The sequence below is a fragment of the Tursiops truncatus genome, chromosome 21 (genome assembly GCF_011762595.2).
Source record: "Tursiops truncatus isolate mTurTru1 chromosome 21, mTurTru1.mat.Y, whole genome shotgun sequence".
In the NCBI taxonomy this organism is placed as follows: domain Eukaryota; kingdom Metazoa; phylum Chordata; class Mammalia; order Artiodactyla; family Delphinidae; genus Tursiops; species Tursiops truncatus.
This window is the reverse complement of record NC_047054.1, coordinates 17,164,430-17,187,501: the sequence shown is the minus strand read 5'-3', so window position 1 is coordinate 17,187,501 and position 23,072 is coordinate 17,164,430. Positions and strand designations below refer to the sequence as shown.

The window sequence follows — 23,072 nt, the reverse complement described above, 5'->3', positions numbered from 1 at the left end:
AACTGTGAGGTATAGAGGTAGAGATTTAAGAATTCATACTGTTAAAAATAATGGACTCAATGCTTTGTCATTTTTTAAGTAATTGTAATGAAAACTGACTAATGGGAGATTCCTATGAGCAAGTTGACCAGAGGTGAATTGCTTTTGACCTTTTCAACTTCTTCTGATTTATTTTTACTTTTCCAAGTATATGGTTTTTATATTCAGAGGCATCCGTTGGTAAGAAGGCTAAAGATTTCTCATGTTTGAATGAGTACCTTCAGGAAAAGTGGTTAAGATGATTATGAAAACTATGAAAGGCAAGGAAGCAGAGCATGTTTTAGAGGGTGCCAGAAACGGCCTATGGCGTTAGGGGGTGTTTTCCTGCGTATCTTTGGGGAAGCCCCCTAAACTCCCTCCCTCAGTTTCCTCTGGCAAAGAATGAAGGGGATTGGTCTGTGTGCTTCCTAAGTTTCTTTCTAGACCTTTCTTCTTATGAAAGGTCAGGATATTCTTCATATGATTCAGGATAGAGGAACAGCGGAGCTCGTCTGTTTGGGATGATTGGAATGGGGAGAAGAAAGAATGTGGCTCTCAGGCATCCATCCCAAATGCTGCATGTTCAAAAGAGATTCCTATTTCCGCACACACTCCACCTGCTTGGGTCTTCATCTCCCTCAAGGACACCACCATCCACTCAGCTGCTCAGCCTGAAAACCGGGGCGCATCCTTGCCTCTTCCTCTCTCCCTCACTCCCCACATCCAATCAGTCACCAAGTTCAGTCACTTCAATTTCCCTTCCTTCCTTCCATTTTTATTGAAGTAGAGTTGATTTACAATGTTGTGCCACTCTCTGCTGTACAGCAAAGTGACTCAGTTATACACATAGAGACATTCTTTTTAAAAATTCTTTTCCATTATGGTTTATCCCAAGAGACTGGATATAGTTTCCTGTGCTATACAGTAGGACCTTGTTGTTTATCCATTCTAAATGTAATAGTTTGCACCTACCAACCCCAAACTCCCAGTCCATCCCTCTCTCTCCCCCCTCCCTGTTGGCAACCCTAAGTCTGATCTCTATGTCTGTGAGTCTGTTTGTTTTGTAGATAGGTTCATTTGTGCCATATTTTAGATTCCACATATAAGTGATATCATATGATATTTGTCTTTCTCTTTCTGACTTACTTCACTTAGTATGATCTCTAGTTGCATCCATGTTGCTACAAATGGCATTATTTCATTTTTTATGGCTGAGCAATATTCCATTGTATGCATGTACCACATTTTCTTTATCCATTCATCTGTCGATAAGCATTTAGGTTGTTTCCATGTTTTGACTATTGTGAATAGTGCTGCTATGAACATAGGGGTGCATGTATTTTTTGAGTTGTAGTTTTGTCCAGGTACATGCCCTGGAGTGGGATTGCTGGATCATATGGTAATTCTATTTTTAGTTTTCTGAGGAACCTCCATACTGTTTTCCATAGTGGCTGCACTAACATTCCCACCAACAATGTAGGAGGGTTCCCTTTTCTCCACGCACCCTCCAGCATTTGTTATTTGTAGACTTTTTAATGACAGCCATTCTGACCGGTGTGAGGTGATATCCCATTGTAGGTTTTTTTTTAACATCTTTATTTGAGTATAATTGCTTTACAACGGTGTTGTTAGTTTCTGCTTTATAACAAAGTGAATCAGCTATACATATACACATATCCCCATATCTCCTCCCTCTTGCATCTCTCTCCCACCCTCCCTATCCCACCCCTCTACGTGGTCATAAAGCACTGAGCTGATCTCCCTGTGCTATGCAGCTGCTTCCCACTAGCTATCTATTTTACATTTGGTAGTATATATAAGTTTATGCCCATTGTAGTTTTGATTTGCATTTCCCTAATAATTAGTGATGTTGAGCATCTTTTCATGTGCCTACTGGCCATCTGTATGTCTTTGGAGAAATGTCTACTGTCTTCTGCTCATTTTTCAGTTGGGTTGTTTGGTTTTTTTGCTGTTGAGTTGTGTGACCTGCTTGTATATTTTGGAGATTAAGCCCTTGTTAGTCACATCACTTGCAAATATTTTCTTCCACCCTGTAGGTTGGCTTTTCTTTTCTTTTTTTTTAATGATTTCCTTTGCTGTGCAAAAACTCATGTTTGATTAGGTCCCGTTTGTTTATTTTTCTTTTTATTTATATTGCCTTGGGAGGCTGACCTAAGAAAACATTTGTACAATTTATATCAGAGAATGTTTTGCCTATGCTCTCTTCTAGGAGTTTTATGGTGTCATCTTATGTTTAAATGTTTATACCATTTTGAGTTTATTTTTCTGCATGGTGTGAAGGTGTGTTCTAACTTAATTGATACACATGCAGCTGTCCAACCTTCCCAGCACCACTTACTGAAGAGACTATCTTTTTCCCATTTTATACTCTTGCCTCCTTTGCTGAAGATTAATTGACCATACGTGTGTGGGTTTTTTTCTGGGCTCTCTGTTCTTTTCCATTGATCTGTATGTCTGTTTTTGTACCAATACCACGCTGTTTTGATTACTGTAGATTTGTAGTATTGTCTGAAGTCTGGGAGACTTATGCCTCCTGCTTTTTTTTCCCCTTAGGATTGTTTTGTCAATTCTGGATCTTTTATGGTTCCATATAAATTTTTGGATTATTTGTTCTAGTTCTGTGAAAAATGCATGGGTAATTTGATGGGGATCACATTAAATCTGTAGATTGCTTTGTGTAGTATTGCTATTTTAACAATATCAATTCTTCCAATCCAAGAGAATGGGATATCTTTCCATTTCTTTGAATCCTCTTTAATTTCCTTTATTAATGTCTTATAGTTCTCAGTCTTTCACCTCCTTGGTCAGGTTAATTCCTAGGTACTTTATTTTTGTGTGTGTGTGATTTTAAAAGGTACTGTTTTTTTACATTCCCTTTCTGATATTTCATAGTTAGTGTAAAGAAATGCAACCGATTTCCGAATGTTAATCTTGTATCCTGATACTTTGCTGAATTCATTTATTAGGTCTAGCAGTTTTTGTGTGGAGTCCTTAGGGTTTTCTGTGTATAGTGTCATGTCATCTGCGTATGGTGACAATTTTACCTCTTCCCTTTCAATTTGGATAGCTTTTATTTCTTTTTCTTGTCTGATTGCTGTGTTGAATAGAAGTGGTGAGAGTGGGCATCCTTGTCCTGTTCCAGATTTTAGCAGGAAGGCTTTCAGCTTTTCAGCTGTGGGTTTGTCATAAATGGCTTTTATTATGTTGTGGTATGTTCCCTCTATACCCACTTTGGTGTGAGATTTTTTTTTTTATTAAGAATAGATGTTGGGGCTTCCCTGGTGGCGCAGTGGTTGAGAGTCTGCCTGCCGACGTAGGGGACACAGGTTCGTGCCCCGGTCCGGGAAGATCCCACATGCCGTGGAGCAGCTGGGCCCGTGAGCCATGGCCGCTGAGCTTGCGCGTCCGGAGCCTGTGCTCCGCAATGGGAGAGGCCACAACAGTGATAGGCCTGCGTACTGCAAAAAAAGAATAGATGTTGAATTTTGTCAAATGGTTTTTCTGCATCTATTGAGACGATCATATGGTTTTTGACTTTTCTTTTGTTAATATGGTGTATTACATCGATTGATTTGTGTATGTTGAACCATCCTTGTGAACTTGGGATGAATCCCACTTAGTTGTGATGTATGATCTTTTCTATGTGTTGTTGGATTTGATTTGCTAATATTTTGTTGAGAATTTTTGCATCTATATCCATCAAAGATATTGACCTGTAATTTTCTTTTTTGGTGGTATCTCTATCTGGCTTTGGTATCAGGGTGATGATGTTTTCATAAAATGTCTTTGGGAGTGTTCCATCCTCTTCAGTCTTTTGGAAGAGTTTGAGAAGAATTGGGATGAGTTCTTTGTATTGTGTGTATTTTTTGTAGAAGTCATCTGTGAAGCCATCTAGTCCTGGACTTTTGTATGTAGGGAGTTTTTTTTTATTACACATTCCATTTCACTTACAGTGATTGCTCTGTTCAAATTATCTATTTCTTCTTGATTAAATTTTGGTGGGCTGTGTATTTCTAGGAAGTCCATTTCTTCTAGGTTGTCAAATTTGTTGGCATATAATTGTTCGTAGTATTCTCTTAAGGTTTTTTGTATTTCTGCAGTATCAGTTGAGATTTCTCCTTTTTCATTTCTGATTTTGTTTATTTGGGTTCTCTCTCTTTTCTTCTTGGTGAGCCTGGCCAGAGGTTTGTCAATTTTGTTTATTACCCTTTCAAAAAACCAGCTCTTATTTTTATTGATTTTTTTCTATTTTTTTTTAATCTCTATTTTGTTTATTTCCTCCCTGCTCTTTATTACTTCTTTCCTTCTGCTGACTTTAGGTTTTGTTTGTTCTTTTTCTAATTCTTTTAAGTAGTAGTTTAGGTTGTTTATTTGAGATTTTTCTTGTTTTTTGAAGGCCTGTATCACTGTGAACTTCCCTCTAAGAACTGCTTTTGCTGCATCCATAGATTTTTTTTTAAGATTTATTTTATTATTTATTTATTTAATTAATTTATTTTTGGCTGTGCTGGGTCTTAGTTGTGGCACGCGAGATCTTTCATTGAGGTTTGAGGGCTCTTCGTTGCAGCATGTGGGCTTCTCTCTAGTTGTGGCATGCAGGTTTTTCTCTTCTCTAGTTGTGGCAAGTAGGCTCCAGGGCATGTGGGCTCTGTAGTTGTGGCATGCAGGTTCCAGAGTGCATGGGCTCTGTAGTTTGTGGCACGTGGGCTCTCTAGTTGAGATGTGTGAGCTCAGTAGTTGTGGCACGTGGGCTTAGTTGCCCTGCGGCATGTGGGATCTTAGTTCCCTGACCAGGGATTGAACCTGCATCCCCTGCACTGTAAGGCAGATTCTTTATCACTGGACCACCAGGGAAGTCCCATGTCTCAAGGTATTTTTTAATTTCCTTTTTGATTTCCTTGTTGACCCATTGGTTTTTTAGTAGCATGTTGTTTAGCCTCCAGGTAATCGTTTTTTTTCTCATTTATTTTCCTGTTGTTGATTTCTAGTTTCATGCCGTTGTGGTCAGAGAAGATACTTGAAATACTTCAACTTTCTTAAGAGCCATAAACCTGTCCTCTTTCCATCGCTGGTGTTACTACGCCAGTCCCAGGCACGTTACCCCTCATCGCCACCAGTACTGCAGTAACCACACCCAGGCTTGTCCTCCTCCATCCTTCTCAATGAAGCTAGAGTGACACTTAAAAAATGCAGGTCTGGTCTTCCCTGGTGGCTCAGTGGTTGAGAGTCTGCCTGCCGATGTGGGGGACGTGGGTTCGTGCCCCGGTCCAGGAGGATCCCACATGTCGCGGAGCAGCTGGGCCCGTGAGCCATGGCCGCTGAGCCTGCGCATCCGGAGCCTGTGCTCTGCAACGGGAGAGGCCACAACAGTGAGAGGCCCACGTACCGCAAAAAAAAAAAAAAAAAAAAAAAAAAAATGCAGGTCTGATTGTGTCAATCCCCTGCTTAACACTCAGTGGCTCTCCATTGGTAAGGAAGTTCAACATCCTCACGTGACTCTTTGAGACTCTCCCTGATCACCCCTGGTGTCTAGATTAGTGTGTCTGCTTTCATTGGCCTGGGTTCCTGTGACATCGTCAAATGCACCAAGCTCTTGGAGGCTTTGGACTTGCTGCTTTCGTGGTCTAGACCACTCTGGGCCCCTCTTCACCTGGCTGACTTCAGCCTCAGGGTCACTTTCTCTGGGAAGCTCGTGTCAGGCCTCCCTAGATTTGCATCCTCATGGCCCCTGGTGCATCCTTTTTTGAGCACTCTACATACTTGTAACTCCTTTTTTTTTTTTTTTATCTGTATTTTTCACCAGGACTTAGCTGAATGCGTCACATTTAGCTGTATCTACTGAATAACTATCTTCCCCTTCTTGCTCACACATACCTTCGAGAATAAATAATATATGCGTATAAGAAATATCTCTCTGTCTATCTAACCTCTTGTATTAAGTCCTCTTTCACGTTTTATTCTGAAGACACCTTTCTGGCTTCATGTGACGTGATAGTGTATAGTTTTTTTCTGAAGGGTTATTGGGTTGCATGAGGAGTGAAAGGTGAGAGAATATGATAGTTTTCCCCATTTTCATCTCCATACTTGACGTGTGTATGTGTATACGTGTGTGTAGCTATTGCTTGGAACAAATCTGGCAAGATTTACTACTGTTATCCTTTTAAATGACTTAATTTACCAAAGTCAAATTTACACACTTTTTTTTAAAAATGAGAATGGAGCTGATTTAAATTATTCTGAACAGTTGGTCTTTGACTTACACAAACAATCCTAAACCTAGATGATTTAGCCCTTGAATATTTCATATTTTCTAGGAGTATTTTCAAAGTTATATTAGCCAAAATCTGTTTGAAAATATCTTAAGGACTCAGAGTGAAGTAAATATGAATCTGAATCGAAGAGAAATATCCTGGAGCTAAAAAAAACAGTTTTGACTTGGCATTAAATAGCAGTCATTTCAAAGCACAGTTAGGGCTTTATAAGAAAGTAAAGACAGATGTGGGCCCTGAGGACTTTAGGGAAAAATGTGAAAAAACATCTAGTCATAACTCTATATCAGACAACAACAACAAAAATCACAATTTCTTTGACACCAGAGATTCGACTAATTGGTTCTTGACATCTTTCCCGGAATGTGGCGCCTTTGGATAGAGAGGTATTCATCCTGTGTTTTCTTTTCCTGTGGAATGAGTTCTTTCCAGTGTGCTGATGGGCTTCTGAAAGCCTGGTCCTGTTAACCAATCTGGGTAGCTTTCTGGAACTCAGTTCGTATGCTGCCACGTTTGTCCACATGTAACTTTCTGACCAGAAGAGGGAGCATGTTATGGAACAGAGAGGTTAGGCGGAGGCACAGCTAGGTTGGAATCCTAACCTGCAAAGTAGGTCTTTGACGAATAATTACCCTTGAACCCAGTTTCCTTGTCTGGAATATGGAAATGATATCATCTTTGGTAAATGCTGTCTGGCCGATGGTAAATGTTCGAATGTTCAATAAATTGAACCTATAGGCAATGCATATTACTAGGCAATGCGTATTTCTCAAGTACAATAATCCAAGTGATCTTTGGGGACAGTTCATTCTGACCAGGACTCACATAAATCAGGGAATTGTGCACAGCCAACATGGCTTCTGATATAGAGGATCCAAGAAAGTTTGCACATCCCTTTGCCACTTTCATTTAATTGAGCAATTCTTTGAAATCTGGGCCTGTGTTCCTCTTCTCCCATGAAAGCATAAGCCCGTTGAGGGTAAATACAACATCTGATGGGTTCATCAGGTTCCTAGCACCTAGAACGGTGCCGGACATATACCAGAAACCAGGTAATATTGTTTGGTTTCCCCAGGGGCTTAGCATGACAGAGGTCAGTTTCCAGTCATGCTGGAACATCAAGATCGTTACACCTAGTGCCGATGTGTGTCCTGTATGTGTGCACTGTCCTGGGTAGGTAACGACAAAGCATGAATATATTTTATATTGAGGACGCCAAGCCACTGGGATCCAGCCCGGTTACCTGAGGGCATTTGTTGCATGTTGACCTCAGGAGTCAGTTTTCCCCCTCTGCCTTCTCCCTCTGTACCCACCCTGCCCGCTCTGTCTTTGCTTCTCTCTTTATCTTAGAATCTAGAACCTGTCATGTCTACTGAACTCTTGAGTACGTCCTAAGTAAGTTATTTTGCCCTCTGTTTTTCCTTCACTCCCACTTGGAAACTTCCAACCCCAGACAAACCTGTTCACCTCCCTTCTCTTGTCGGCACGTGGCCCCTGAGCACAGCTGGAGGAAACCGCACAGCTGGCCCGACGGGTGCCGTGCGTCTGTGGTCGCCTCATACATGCCTGGCAAAGCTGAATCTGTTTCTCTAGTGAGCTCGTGTTTTCTCTCTTCCTAAACCTCTGATCTTCTCCATCTCTCGCTTCCAGCTAGTGCAGTTCTCACGGAATTCACTGAGAAATTGGAGCCCTTAGAATTGCCCTAATGTCCTCATCACATTTCCTCCTTCCCTGCACTTACAGTTATAGTGGGGGAAGGCTCTCTCCTCTTGACGAAGGCCAAAGCTGCATCTGTGCCCTGGATCTCATCCTTACATAAGCCTTCCAGGAGCCTGAAGACCTCCGTTATTGCCTCCTTGTTCTGAGTCTTCAACCCCGCTTCTCGAAGAGTTCCTTTCCCTGAGTCTCCAGATGGAGAAGGCCCGCCTTGGCCCTCACGTACCCTCTGGCCGCCCACCTCTCTCTTCTTACCTTCGCAGCCAAACCTCGTGGAGGGGCCTCTCTCTACACAACTCTCTCCACTTTCTTCTGCTGTTCACTCTTCAACCACTCCACCTGACTCCTGCGGAGGACTCCACGTGCATTTTATCACCAAGGTCAAGGTCGCTCAATCCAGAGTTCTCCTTTCAACCCCCATGTGGCTGGCCCACCATGTTCTTCCAGCAGAAGAGAACGCCCTCCTCTTGGCTTCCTCAATGCCATATTCTGCCCATTTTCTTTCACCTCACGGGCCCCTCCTTGGGGTTTCCCTCACCGGCTCTGCATCCTCTGCTCTTCCAGACATTTGAAGTTTGTGCTGTGCCTCTTCTTACCACGTGCTGCCAGATCCCCTCATTTATCACAGATTAGATTACATGTTTTCTTCCGAGCTCTGGGTCCCCAACTGCCTGCTCACCTGCCTGGATGTTTCCTGAGCCTTTCCTTAAACATAACCACCTATAACTGAGCTCCCGGTCTTTCTCCACACCTGGTCATCTTCCTGTGTCCTTCAGTTCAGTGAACTGCATGAATTCCATCCGGTTGCCCTTGACCAGAGGCCTAGGAATCACCTTGGACTCTTCCCTTTTACTTCCACATCCAACCAATTTCCGTGCCCCAATGATGCTACTGTTTCATTACTTCTGGAATCTCCCCACTTCTTCCCGCCACAGCAGCATCACCCCCAAGTGTCTCACTTACAGCAAGAGTCACACAACTTGCCTCTGTGTACCCAGTCTTGACCTCAGTCTTACACATAGCAGTCGGATCTTTCACAGAAGCACATCCGGCCACGTTGCTTTCCTACTTCAAGCCCTTCAGGAGAGCGATTCCATTGCTCTTAGAATAAAGATGACACTCCTAACACGTCCCGCAAGCCCGTGCATAATCTGGCCCCTGTTTTTCCTCTGCTTCCCTGCCCTTTCACTTCACTCTCTTGTTGTCCACACTCCAAGCTCCATGGACTTTTTCTGATCCCCAGTTGTGCAAACTCCTTCCTCCCTGGGGCCTTGGCCCGTTTGGATCCTTCTGCCTGTAATGCACATGCTGGATTAGCTGCTCACCAGCCTTCAGATCCAGGCCTGTCACTTCCTCAGGGAGCCCTCCTTGCTCTCAGCCGCTGCCACTAGGCCCCAGTTACACATCCTCACTGGAGCCCTTCTCACCAGTGGTGCAGTTACCATTTCCTTGATCATTTGATTTATGTTTGTGTCCCTTGCGAGGCTGTAAACTTGGCAAAGGCCGTGTCTGTGTATTTGCTCTTGCTTCCCTAGCAGCCAGTTCAGGACCTGCCACCCTGTAACTCCTCCACAAGTATTTCAGTGAGAGAATGGTGTGCGGACGCTGAGCCTACAGGGGGTGTCAAGTCAGGCCCCTGTGATCGCAAGACCTGCGACTCTGGGAACAAGCTCTGAACTTTAGAGCCCAAAGGGACCTTAGCGGTTATCATGCTTAAGCCTCTCTTTGTATCAAATGAGGAAACGGACAGAGATGATAGATGGCTGGTCCAGAGCAACAAAGTGGTGGGTGGCAGTGTGAGTAAACCCTGGCCTCTCGGTTCCCGACGTTGAAGTGTTGCCCTGCTCAAGTGCGCCAAGGCACGTCTGGTGGTGGTAAGCACTTAGACTGAAGGACGCTCTTGGTTTAATGAAGTAGTAGCTTCAGGGAAGATAGATTTGTTGTCTACGTTTCTTTTTCTTCCTCCCTCCCTCCCTCCCTCCCTCCCTCCCTCCCTCCCTCCTTCCCTCCTTCCCTCCTTCCCTCCTTCCCTCCTTCCCTCCCTCCCTCCCTCCCTCCCTTCCTCCCTCCCTTCCTCCCTTCCTTCCTTTTTTAGCTCTTTGGATACTAGACTAACACATCTGATTTACAAAGTTAAGATTCAAAACAGAAATGAAAAGGAGACACTTTTTCAGAGTGGTGCATTGATTTCTTGCTGGGATAGCTTCGAATTGAAAGTGATTGAAATTTCACATTGATTTAGGATAACTTTTTGGATATCAGAATGTTAAAACATTACACTGGGCTATTTAGAAAGGAGAACTCTGTCAGAGAACCGCAAATCACGCCTCATCCTAAAAGGTGGACTTTGATCTCCCCAGAGGATGGATGTGTGTTCCTCTGGGTCTCCTATTGGGCAATGATGCCAGGTCACTGGAAGGTCCACTAGATGGCAGCTTTGAGCTGTGCTACAATTGTCTTCCTTTCACCAGTGAAAGAAACATCTCAAATGTGGACAGATTGGTTAAAATAATTGCACACTTTGTGCTTTCACACAAGTTCTTTCATCCTTTTAGGCAACTCAGCAGTCACAGTTTCAAGTTATATCTTAAACAATAAAGAATTCAATTTTCCAACAAACAAATAAAAAGAGGGGTGGGCATTTGTAATTATATACCCACGCCGGGATAAATGCATTGACAGTTCTAAGTCCATCTGAGTTTGAGGAACGTGCTGAAGATTCTGTATTTCCAGGTGCTGAAACTGATTCAGATTTTAATTCCTGACTCAGTGCATCCCAATCACATTTTTTTTTTGAGATCAGAAACAGCAAAGGTTTTTTTTGACGATGGTGGTTACCATTTTGCTGTTTTCTGACACTTTTGCCTCACCCCTTCCTGCTCTTCTGCTTTTCATCCATCCTCCCACCTCGTCCTCCCCTAATTAATTCTGTTCGTCTCTTCCAACAATTTTTTTTTTTTTTTGCATCTATGATGTTCAAGGTCCTGTGCTAGGCAGAAGCTGGAGACATGATAGTGAGCAAGTGAGATACAACCGCTGTACCCACAGAGATTTTACTTCTATGAGAAGACAGACTATTGAATAAGCAATTTTAATATGCAGCTGTGTGAGTGCCTTGCTAGCAGAAGTACAGGATCCAGGAGGAAAAACCTCAGGCTGATATGTGAGAGCTGAGAGTTAACCAGGTCACGAAAGGGCTGGGAAAGGAATGTCAGAAAGTTGCAGAAGGAGGGACCAGCACAAGTAGCTTCCTCTAGCTGAGAAAGAGTACAGCCCCTGGAGCACTGAGGTTGTGCAGTGGGGAAACAGGGTAGCCCTGGGCAGGGGAGGAGAAAGGAGGTGAGCAAGGAGACAGGATGCTGGAAGGCGTCTGGCCAGGGAGGGCCTTGTCAGCCACATAGAGGAATTCAGTGCGAAATCTAAGGGCACTTGTGAGCCGTTGACTTAAAGCCTTTATAAATGACACACTTAGAAAGTACAGAGGGCTATACTGCACAGTGTGAGGGCTGCTACTCTGTCCTCACTGTCTTTAGGAAAAGACAGCATCACTTCCCAGCCTCAGGTGGACCCAATCTCCCTCCAAACACCCTGTACCTGTTTTCCACACACTGGGGTCTACAGACATATCCTTGGACCTAACACTTTTTCACCACATATACGTATTTTTTCATTTTGTTGATAGCATAAAAAACATTCATAGAAGAATGTTCTGGACTATATGATCCAACCTCTGGTTGAGCGATCAACACCATCCATTTCCATCTTCTCTGGAAACATTTTGCTTCTTCAGTCTCAGCAAAACACACGCGCAGAGTTTAGAGCAGGGGAATTCTTGGCGCGATATTGAGCCAAGGAAGAAAAGACGAAGCAACTTAGGGGCCTGGATGCTGGCTGAAGTATAAATCAGTGCTGGGTAAGAACGGGGGCGCCGGAGATTGAAGCTAGACAGTTAGCCATGTCACAGCAGTGAAGACAAGCTGGCTGACGTGCTCATAAAGAAAGCCCAGGCTGCTCTCTGGAAAGTCAGGTCCAGGCATCGTCTTTCAGGATGTTTCTGTGGTGTCTGGTCGGATGTTAGCATTTCTCAATCAAGAACTGGAAGTTCGGAGGAGTGGACGGAGTACAGGAGATCTCTTTGATGGCTGGTTCCTCTGAAAACAATAAATAGCTTCTAGAGAGAAGGGAGGGCATCTGGGTGTTCGTTTGGCCGCAGTTGGCAATGGTTTATCCACCCACACACAACACAAAGGGAGGGTGGGCCGAGGAAGCAGACAGTGGGCTCCGGGCCAGTCTAATCCTGCCTCCGGGAGGGGTGGTCTGGGGGCATTTCAAAAGAAAAAGAGAACGATGTTAGCAAGTGTTTGTAAACAGAAAAATCCCACTGTCAAGAAGGAATCTGCGCAGACTTTGGTAAATACTGTCTTTCGTACTCTGGTGCTGTACTGAGGGAGAGGTCTTTATTTTTTCCCTTCAATTTATTTTATTTTAGTTTGGTTTTTTCCTTCAATTTATTTAATTTTATTATTCAATGTTTGCCAAACATAATTTGATGTTTATGTTTGGTAAACACGGACTCTACCATTTTAACCATTTTTAAGTGTACAGTTCAGTGGCAGTGTGTACATTCATATTGTTGTGCAGGTGTCTTTTTAATTCAAACTCACTTTCCTTCAAAGCTCGTTTCACTTCATTATCTGAGCAGGACAGACAAAGATGATAAGGTTCGATGAAAATCTTAGCACCCTCCCTTTGCTTTCCTACTTACCTGGAGGTGCTCTTTGGGTCCAGTTTGCTGTGGGAGATTGAAAGTCTACCCTGATATTTACCTCCAGATGGATGTCTACCCCCAGAAAACAGTCGGGTTCAAAATAAATGACTTATCCTGCCCTGAAGGTAGAGCCCTCTCTTCCCAGACTCAGTGGCACCAGCGCCAGACACAGCAACATCTCCCAGAGGTGGATTTGTGGGCGTGGCAGGATGCAGATGTCTCCAGGCGTACTAGATGTTCCAACAGTGTTCAGGTTGCAGAAAAACATGGCCTGTTCCATTCAGACATGAGTGGTGGGAAGGGGAGCAATAATAGAACCAGCCTCGTAGTTGCCAGGATAGAATGAGGTCATGCAAGTAAAGCATTGGCACACACACTAAGCCATCTCTATAAAGCGAGTTATTTTTATTCACAAGATTGTACCCAAAGGAGGTGAGTCACAAGAAAACAGCCAGGTTTTCAGGAAGTTTGTTTTTAAAAATTGTTTCAGACATGTATTTCAATCTCATACAAACTCTAGACGTCCATGATTCCATGGAGTGTGTACTCATATCCAGACGCATGGTCCTGTGACACTCCAGCTGTCCTCAGTCTACGAGTCGTCAAGGTGGGGAAATGGGTTGAAGTGCATTATTCAGTTTGGGGAGGGAAATGTTTTCTGATCTTATTTTAAAAGACACCAAAACATTCAATTTCTTGAGCATTCTGGTTAAGTCCAGGTTTGATGATCCCAGATGTGCTGCACTGCATTAAAATACAGTACGATGATGATCGTAAAGTCAAGTTAATGCATCAAACCGAAGACACTGCAGGAATACCACACATTATATGTCACGGTAATTTTGGAGACTGTTGCCAAACGCAACATTGTTTACAGTATACCATGAAGTGATGGCATGTATGTTACGAGTGAACCCTGCCTTAAAAAACGTGTATAGATGTGAGTGAGGTTTAGGGGTTAATGCGCCAAAGTGAAGGTGGAAGTTGCCGTAGCATGATAATTTTCTGCCAAGCATCTAAATAGGCAAAATGTAAATAAAACCATTTTGTGAGGTATGTCAGAGGAGGAAGCAGGCAAAGAGGAATAAAGGATAAGCTATGGGAACTTTTATGTCCCCTGGTATACAGCTGTAGAGAATGGTACTTTATAAGGAAAAGAAAAAAACAGCAAAACTAAGATGTCAGAGCTTGGCCTCTAGTCTCTGGCTTGGCTGCTTTAGCAGAGACATCCACCCACAGAGGCAGGCATGAAGTTGCTGCCCTTGGGAATCTGCTCGGTACGTCCCATCCCACGTTCCCGACCTGTTCCCTCTGCCCTGGGGCCTCAGGATCCTGCTCTCTCCTCTTGTTTGGTGCTTTAGTGATCAGATCCTCTGTTCAGACTGCCTTTTGTACTGGATCCTAATTTTGCCCTGAACTCTGCCTTTCAGAGCACGTGCTACTCTACTGCTGAAGCCCGGCTCCTAACCCCACCCACCGCTTAGCGCTCAGCTTCCATCCGGTGGCCCACCTGCCGCGGAGGGGAGATCACACAGTGCAAGCTCACCCTTCCCTGTAACAACCCGGCTTTTCTTTACGAACTTGACTTAGTCGCTAGGACAAGGCAGGGGTGATGGACCCTGGGTACCAACCAAAGTTGATACAAGAGAGAACATGCTCTCATGCACTTCATTTACAGAGGGGCTCACAGAATGGCTTGTGATGTGGCATCGGCTGGTGGGCGTCGTGGAGGAAGAGGTTGAGGACAGGAAGTGTCCGTATAAAAGCAGAAGGGGTGACTGCAGGGTGTGTCACAGCTTGAGAGTAATAGGCGGAGTTATAGTTAGACTAATTTATACATAAAGACAGTCCACTAAGTCAGGAAGGTATATGTGAGAAGAAAACCAGAAGTGGCCCTGACCACAAGCAGCTTATGAACTCGTGGAATAAATGACATACATCCCAGACACAGTTACAGCCTGTGGTCCAGTGTGAGTGTGCGGGGCCCATGGGAGGAGAGAAGGCAGCTGTCAGCACGGGCTGGACAGGCAGGTTGACTCACTGAGTGATTGGCTACCTAACTGTAGGAGACCAGTTTTTTTTTTTGTTGTTGTTGTTGTTTTTTGTGGTACGTGGGCCTCTCACTGGTGTGGGCTCTCCCGTTGTGGAGCACAGGCTCCGGACACGCCGGCCCAGCCGCTCCACGGCATGTGGGATCCTCCCAGACTGGGGCACGAACCCGCGTCCCCTGCATCGGCAGGTGGACTCTCAACCACTGCGCCACCAGGCAAGTCCTGGACCCTACATTTTATAAGGGACTAGGTTAGACCCCCCCCCCCCAGAGGCTAGGGGCTTTCTCAAGTTTGCACAGCTTTTAGTGAAAGTAAATTAGACTTGAACTTAATTCCCAAGGCCCCTCTAGTCTCTACACCAAGAAAGCTGTCTATTTCTTACGTTTCTGCTGTTTGCTCAGAAGATATGCCATCCGAGTGGCCTCAGGAGGAGTGGGCGCCTTGAATACATTGACGAGGTGGGAGATTTGGGCTGTGAATCCACTGTGCCAGGTGCGAATGAGGTCAGCCCACAGCCTCTGCATTCACTATTATAACTTGGCCACAATACTCCCATTGTGGCCAAAGGCCAGCCCATTAGTAACCCACAGCTTGTTTTCCTGACAAGGGTGGTGGAGGCTTGCTCCATTGTCTCCTGTCACTCCTCTTCCTGGGCTTATTCTTCCCTGAAGGCGTGGCCACGAGCATTCAGCTCAGCAGAACGGGAAGATCTCTTTTCATGTGACCTCCCGCCAGAGAAGTGCTGATGGCCTTATTCTACACAGTGAAATTAGAATTACCAGAAATGTAATAATGGAAGTTGTTAACATAAATTACCCCATACACAGAATCGTATGGGGGCCAGGTTTAAAATTTGACGTCACCAAAATTACGTGGCAACAATGCTTTGCTTGTTATTTCTATGAGTTTCTCTACATGGAGCACGCACATCTGCTAAGTTATCTTTTGCCATCACCGCACACTTCCTCTACGTCACTCATTTGGTCAGGATTTGGTTAGGTATTTGAGATAATAGACACGTGCTTCCTTTCCAACGCACAGTGGGAAGCATGGCAGATCCTTTTCCAGGACTTCCCAAGGATTCCATTCCCAGCTCTGACTACTGGCTCTGTGACCTTGGGTGAGTCACTGGATCTCTGTGAAATGAGGGATTCAACCAGATGATCTGTAAGGTCTCTTCTGGTTCCAAAATGACCCTGGAACTTGTACTTAATCTAACGTGAGTTAGATGATATGGGGGCCAAGGAGTTAGGACCCTTGGACAAGAATTCAACCCATGTGAATTCTATTCTGTTCTGCACATGGTCACCTGTAACTGCTGTCTGCATCACATCACGCCATGTAGAAGGCTGTGAGTGACACAGACAAGCATGAGACGTGTTCCTGATTCCTGCTTAAGAAGGATCATTTCACTAGAGAAATATAATAGGAAGTTGAAAAGGTTACATACTAAGCAGTGTGTGTGTGTGTATATACACACCCAATAGCACCCCAATAGCACTTAAACTTTGTGAGCACTTATTCTGTGCCAGCATCTTTCCAGGAGCTTGTACATTTATTAACTAACTAAATTCTCATAACAACCCTAGAAGGTAAGGACGATTAATCTCCCTGCCTCAGATGAGGAAATTGAGCACAAGTAAAGTTAAATAACTTGTTCACGGTCACAGAGCCAGTAAGTAGTGGAGGCAGGATCGAACCAAGGAAATCTGACTCAGTGCATGCTCTTAACCACCATTTTACAAATACCACCAACCATAAAGGGTCTTCCCAAGAATAGGACTTGAAAGAATAATGAGGTTTAGGTCAGATGGAAAAAGAAGAGAGCCTTTCAGAGGTAAAGAGATGGCTGGAGGGCTGGGATGGAAACCAACGGATGTGTCTGGGTGGGTGAGGAGTTGGGCTGGATGGAGAGGAGGGTCCACGATGGACGTGTTGGGAGAGCATAGGAGCCTTGGATTCCAGGCAAAGGCGGTGGCATTCGATTCTGTGCACACTGGGAGCTGCTTGTGTTGTAAAGCTGGAGGAGATAATAAAATGGTTCTCAGGAAAATAATCTGATGGTTTTGTAGAGCATCTGAAACATTCTTCTAGAAGGATCGATTTATAGGCTCATAGAACGTAAGGAATGGAAGAGAGACGTAGAGTCGATGTTGACATCAAGATCTAGATAAAATTGGAAGATTCCCCACTTACAGTGTTGACAGTGTGTCTTGAGATTTTCAGTGACCTTCCTTTTTTTTAACTGATCCATGGGGTTTCTAACTTTCTAAATTAAATGAGCACATATTACTTTGTCATAAGAGAAGAAAAACTGTAAGAAAAGCAAAGCAAGTTAAACTGCTTTAAAAACTGCAGAATGGATGCTCTGCTAATGTATAATCAGGGATGGCTCATTGGTACTTTAAAAGTCTGGAGGTGAGCTTTATATTGTGTTGCCTTTATAGCATGTGGCTGTGCACATTATTCTAGGCGGCCCGACAGGGTTTTCTGTTTGGTTAACCTCTGGTGTATCAGGCCTGGTGTGGGCTTGTAGTGTCAAAGGGATATCCATGCCTTGTTTTCTTAAGCTCTGGAAATCTCTGAAGGAGGAAGAGGAACTTTTCCTTTGTAAAGCAGCCAGATGGGTTGGCAAGAGAGGCAAAGAGGAGAGATGCCGCCAGCAGGCTGGAAGAGGTGGGGTGGGAAGAGAGAGGGAACATTCCAGTACAGCGGTCAGAGTGGGGTGGGTGTCCAGGAAAGGAGCTGGAGAATGAGAGAGAGGCTGGCAGGGCTGGAGGGACATCACGAATGTGAGCTCCTGTGAACCAGTTGAAAATGCCTACTATAACTTCTTTTTAAATAGCACAGAGGAATCTGGCATAAGTCATTGTAATAGAAAAGACCCAAGTCACATTTCATATACATTCACATAAGCTGTTGTTGGGATAAAAATACTGTAGTTATATTGCCAGGGTTTTGAGTACGTCCTTGGACAGTATTCAAATATGCAGACAGACAGATATCTAGATAGATAGATGTATTTCAGCTTAATTTCTGATATTGGAACTATATTCACTTTGAAGTTCCTCGGTTTACATATTGGGCTCTCTACTAGTTCCTCATACATATTTCTTTTCATCTTTTTTTTTTTTGGTCATAACTGTGGAGCTTTGATATATTTTAGCCAGGATTTGTACTCTGTTGATGTGGCTCCATTCCCAGCACATGGTGGAGCAATTATTTTCTGACACATTCTTAAAAGGAGCCTTAGAGTAAACACAGGCCCTGTACGCACACTGGAAACATGACAAGCAAATACTCACTAATCTTTATCTCCCTTGATGCTTGGCACCGTTCCTTGCATGTAGTAGAAGCTAATAAATAATTTATGATTCTGAAATGAATGTTATTCGAATAAGGAGGATATTTGATTACATCTTTTTTGTTTTTGAAGCCATCTTTATTTTTTTAACATCTTTATTGGAGTATAATTTCTTTACAATGGTGTGTTAGTTTCTGCTTTATAACAAAGTGAATCACTTATACATATACATATGTCCCCATATCTCTTCCCTCTTGCATCTCCCTCCCTCCCACCCTCCCTATCCCACCCCTCTAGGTGGTCACAAAGCACCTAGCTGATCTCCCTTTGTTTCCGCTTACCCTTCCCCCTCCCCGTATCCTCAAGTCCATTCTCTAGTAGGTCTGCATCTTTATTCCCATCTTGCCCCTAGGTTCTTCTGACCATTTTTTTTTCTTTTTTTTTAGATTCCATACATATGTGTTAGCATATGGTATTTGTTTTTCTCTTTCTGACTTACTTCACTCTGTATGACAGACTCTAGGTTTGATTCCATCTTTTCACCTTCCTCCTTACCTTTCTGTTTTATGCAATGAAGTCATCACAGAGTCTCCCAAGGCAGAATATCTGGGATCATATAGTTGGGTGGCCCTAGGAAAGTTATTTAAATTGACCTTCAACTACTCCTCCTGGGACTCCAACACTGACTTGGGAAAGTTACCTAACCTCAGTTTGCTCACCTACGACAATGGGTATAATAATAGCACCTAACTCTCAGGGCTGTTCTGAGGATGAAATCAGTCCAAATGTGCAAAGGGCTTGAAACACTACTTACCACGTGTTAAGCACCACTTAGATTTTAATTATGAGTCGTAGTTTCATCATCACCATCCCATGGGATTGAGAAAGAGTAACGTGCACCTTGGGTGCTGTCAGTTATAATGGTAATAACTGATTGTTTTGCTGCCCTTGTTTCCTTCAACCACTTGCTGAATGGCTAATTGCCCATTTAAATAGAAAAGGGGGTATCATGAATAATACTGAGCTAATTTAATCAGATCTTCCAGGTTTGAGGAATTTTTTTGGGGGGTGTGTGTGTGATAATATTTAACAAGATTTACAAGCTAGATAGAGGCACCATTTCTCAGTTAAAATTCCTTCCGTTCATTTCATTTCGGTAGGATGGAAATCCATGTCCTTTTCATTTACAAACATTCGTAACCCGAGTCTATATGACACTAGGTTAGAAGCTCTACCACTTAGAGTTGGGAGACTTTGGATAAAGTACTTTGTAAGTTTCAGTGTCTTCATCATAAGAGGGGGAAAATAGTACCTCCATCCTGATGTGGTTGTGAGGCCCGTCACAGTAACAACGTCTAAAATATATTGAGCTCTTACTCTGTGCCAGGCTCTGATCTAAGTCTTGAGCGAACTTTAAGAGCTTAGCCTAATGCCCTCCATAAGTGTTAGATATTATTGTTGTTGTTACTAGGAGTCTGTAGGTGTAGCCGGACTGGAAGGCGTGAGCTCTAGATAAGGAGTCTGAAGGTCATGGTGGAGCTGGGATTTGAATCCTATCAGTGTGGCGCCAAAGTCCATGATCTTATACCTCATGTGACTGCTGCCTGTCACCCCAGTCCTCTGGCCACCTGCCTTCCAGCCCAACTCTCTCTGTTATGAATTGAACCTGCCTTGGTCTCCTTGCAGGGATCTCCTTCCCTGGGAACATAAACCCTCTGTTTGGTGCATGTTGAAACATTCTGTCTTGAAGCTTGTCCTGGTCACCCTCCTTGGAATGCCCAGGGCACTTTGCATGAAGGAACTTGAGAGCAGGGAACTCTTCAGACATCATTGTGTCCCTGCCTCTCTCCTCCCAATACTCCCATTTCATTTGCACTAATTGACTGTTTATGGAACCAATGAACTGATTCTCTTGGAACCCAGGGCTCACCTCCCACGCTTGTCTTATAGAGTCTGGGGGAAGGACAGGAGCGTGGATGACCCCACCATTGTCACCTGGTCACTTCCCCCAGACTTTGGGAGCCATCAGTCCCCTCCTCTGTGCCATCCCATGACATGGTCCACTCCAGAAAAGAGTAGGCTGGGCTACATACATGAAGTTTCCAGCCTCCACCGATGGGGATGGACGCTGTGTATGTAAAGGCCAGGGTAGCCCATTGGAAGACACACATACACACAATTCTAAATATTGGACAAATACTCTTTGAAACCTGGATTTGTCCATCAGAGTTCACTGTGGGTCAGGTCTGGAAGTGTTGGTTTGGAATAAAAATGTTTGGGGTGAGCTGATGTGCTGGGGTGTTCAGAGCTGTCTCCAATTAATGTAAATTCTGCTTTGCTTTTTCTGGGGGGGCAATTTGTTGCAGCACCTCTTTTTATTATTTTTATTTTTCTTCAGAGTGATTCTCTAGTTTTTTAAAAAATTTATTGAAGTATAGTTGATTTACAATGTTGTGTTAATTTCTTCTGTATAGCAAGGTGACTCAGTTGTACATATATATATTCCTTTTCATATTCTTTTCCATTATGGTTTATTCCAGGATATTGAATATAGTTCCCTGTGCTATACAGTAGGACCTTGTTGTTTATCCATTCTATGTCTAATAGTTTGCCTCTGCTAATCCCAAACTCCCAATCCTTCCCTCCCCTCCCCACCCCCCCTTGGCAACCACAAGTCTGTCCTCTATGTCTGTCAGTCTGTTTTTGTTGCAGCACCTTTTTTTTTTTTAAAAGCTCCACTCAAACTTCACATTTTGCACTTCTTCCATCCCCAGGGATCTGTGAAGTAGTTACAGGAGGAGGGAGGGTCTACCGTTGAAGCATCTTGGGACCGGGCTCTGCAGGACTCAGTGAATCCTCGTCTTCACCTCCTGGTGGAGACTACCCCCAGAGGCCTGAGGTCACATCCCAACCCCTGGGGTAGCCTGCTGCTTGGACTATGTGAGCCCATCAGTAGAAATGGACATTTTAAATCCAGGCATTTAAACTGTAATCCTGCTAAATAATTTGTTTCCTGTTTTACATTGTTTACAAGAAGAGGGGGTGGAAAAATCCAGAAATGGTTTCCAGTGCGTTTCCTTCCTTCCACCCCCAATCCTGCTAAAGATACAGCATGGTGGTAGGGTGAGCCCCAAGTGCTCCCTTTTTATGTGCAGTTTCTTTCCTGGTAGGAATGGCATCTTTCAATTTCTATCACTCCCGTGCTAGGACATGCTGGGCCCACAGAGGGTGCTCAGTACATTTATTGATCACTTACTGATTTCGTGCCCTGGGGTCTGAGCTCCATAGGGAATGTGGCCGGATGTTATGTTCCACCTGGGAAGACTTTCACCTCCACTGTCTGTCTGCCTTTGCAGCTTTTATCTGCTGAAATCAAGCTCCCTCCTCACAACTGAAATTACTATCTCGGTTGCCAGAGGCTTTCATTCTGCCAGATGAAGTGTGTGTGTATGTGGTCATGAATCTCTCTGAAAGGCATTAACCATCAATTTCTTGACTCTTTTTTTTTTTTTTTGCGGTACGCGGGCCTCTCACTGCTGTGGCCTCTCCCGTTGCGGAGCACAGGCTCCGGACGCGCAGGCTCAGCGGCCATGGCTCACGGGCCCAGCCGCTCCGCGGCATGTGGGATCTTCCCGGACCGGGGCACGAACCCGTGTCCCCCGCATCGGCAGGCGGACTCTCAACCACTGCGCCACCAGGGAAGCCCTTGAATCTTTCTCCTTGATGATCCCCTTTCCTGATTCTTCTTTCATTGCTGATTCTACTTTTCCCCTCCATCCACCTCTACTTTTCCTACTCGCCCCGATTTGGCTCTAGATTTTGTCCTCAGCCTTCTCTTTCTTCTCCACACTTTTCCTTGTTGAGTTCATTCATTCCTTAGCTGCTGCCCGTACCCACTGCAGACGATTCCCCCAAATACAAATCTAGAGCTGTTTTACCTCCTCTGTGCCCGGCCTGTATTTCCAATGACACCACATGACATCCACACTTACCTGACCCACATTTTATCACAAATTCAAAATCTCCAGTAGTGAATCTATTATTTGGTCAGCCCCATCTCCTTTCTCTTCTCAGCTATTCCATCTTAGTTAAAACCTCATTCTTTCCACCGCGTGGATATACAGATCAAGTGGTCATTCTTCATGTGTCTTTCTTCCACCTCTTATACCCAGTCTGTCGTAACTCTTCCCCAAGAAAGCAAGCCTTGTATTCACTTCCATTCCACCGCCAGCACCCAGCCTGGCCCCAGTGCTTGCTCTTCACCCCAGTAACGGCCTCTCCCTCTCCCTCCTCCCCCTGCCTCTCCCATACCTGTTCTCCCCACTCGTACCCTGGCTAAGGTGGGCCCAGTGCTTCCCACCTCCCAGACCGGGCGGTCCCTGCTGCCTGGTGAGTGAAATGTGTACCCCTCTCGCTGTTCTCAACCACATGCCCTGTGACTCCAACCCCTCCCTCCATCTCCTTCTGTAATTAATGGATTAAATCCCCAAATCAGCACTGAGTGCCTTCTACCCACCATGCACTGGGGACACAGCAGTGAAATGAGCAGAGCAGGTCCCTCCCAGCCCCCTGCGGCTGTGCTCTCCGGAGCCAGCAAGCTCGCTGTCTCTCAGTCCCTGCTGTCCCTCCACCTCCACCTTTCAAAGTCCAGCTGCTTCTACCTCTTCCACCCGCAGTGATGAATCCCTTCTCAGAATTCCTACTGCTCTTGCTGTGAGCAGCGCTTTAGTTACACTCTGATCTTTTCATGTATATTAGTTTTAGCTCCCCAGCTGGATTGTAATATCCTTGAGGGCTACTGGTTTTTTTGTTTTTAATAAATTTATTTATTTTTGGCTGCGTTGGGTCTTCGTTGCTGCGCGCGGGCTTTCTCTAGTTGCAGCGAGCAGGGGCTACTCTTCGTTGAAGTGCACGGGCTTCTCATT

General features: G+C 44.4%; 1 protein-coding gene across 7 annotated transcripts in view; it reads left to right on the top strand.

Moving 5' to 3' along the window:
• Window positions 1–23,072, top strand: part of PDGFRL (platelet derived growth factor receptor like) — a 59,273-nt gene that overhangs the window by 10,228 nt on the left and 25,973 nt on the right. The gene's annotated exons all lie outside the window — the stretch shown is intronic.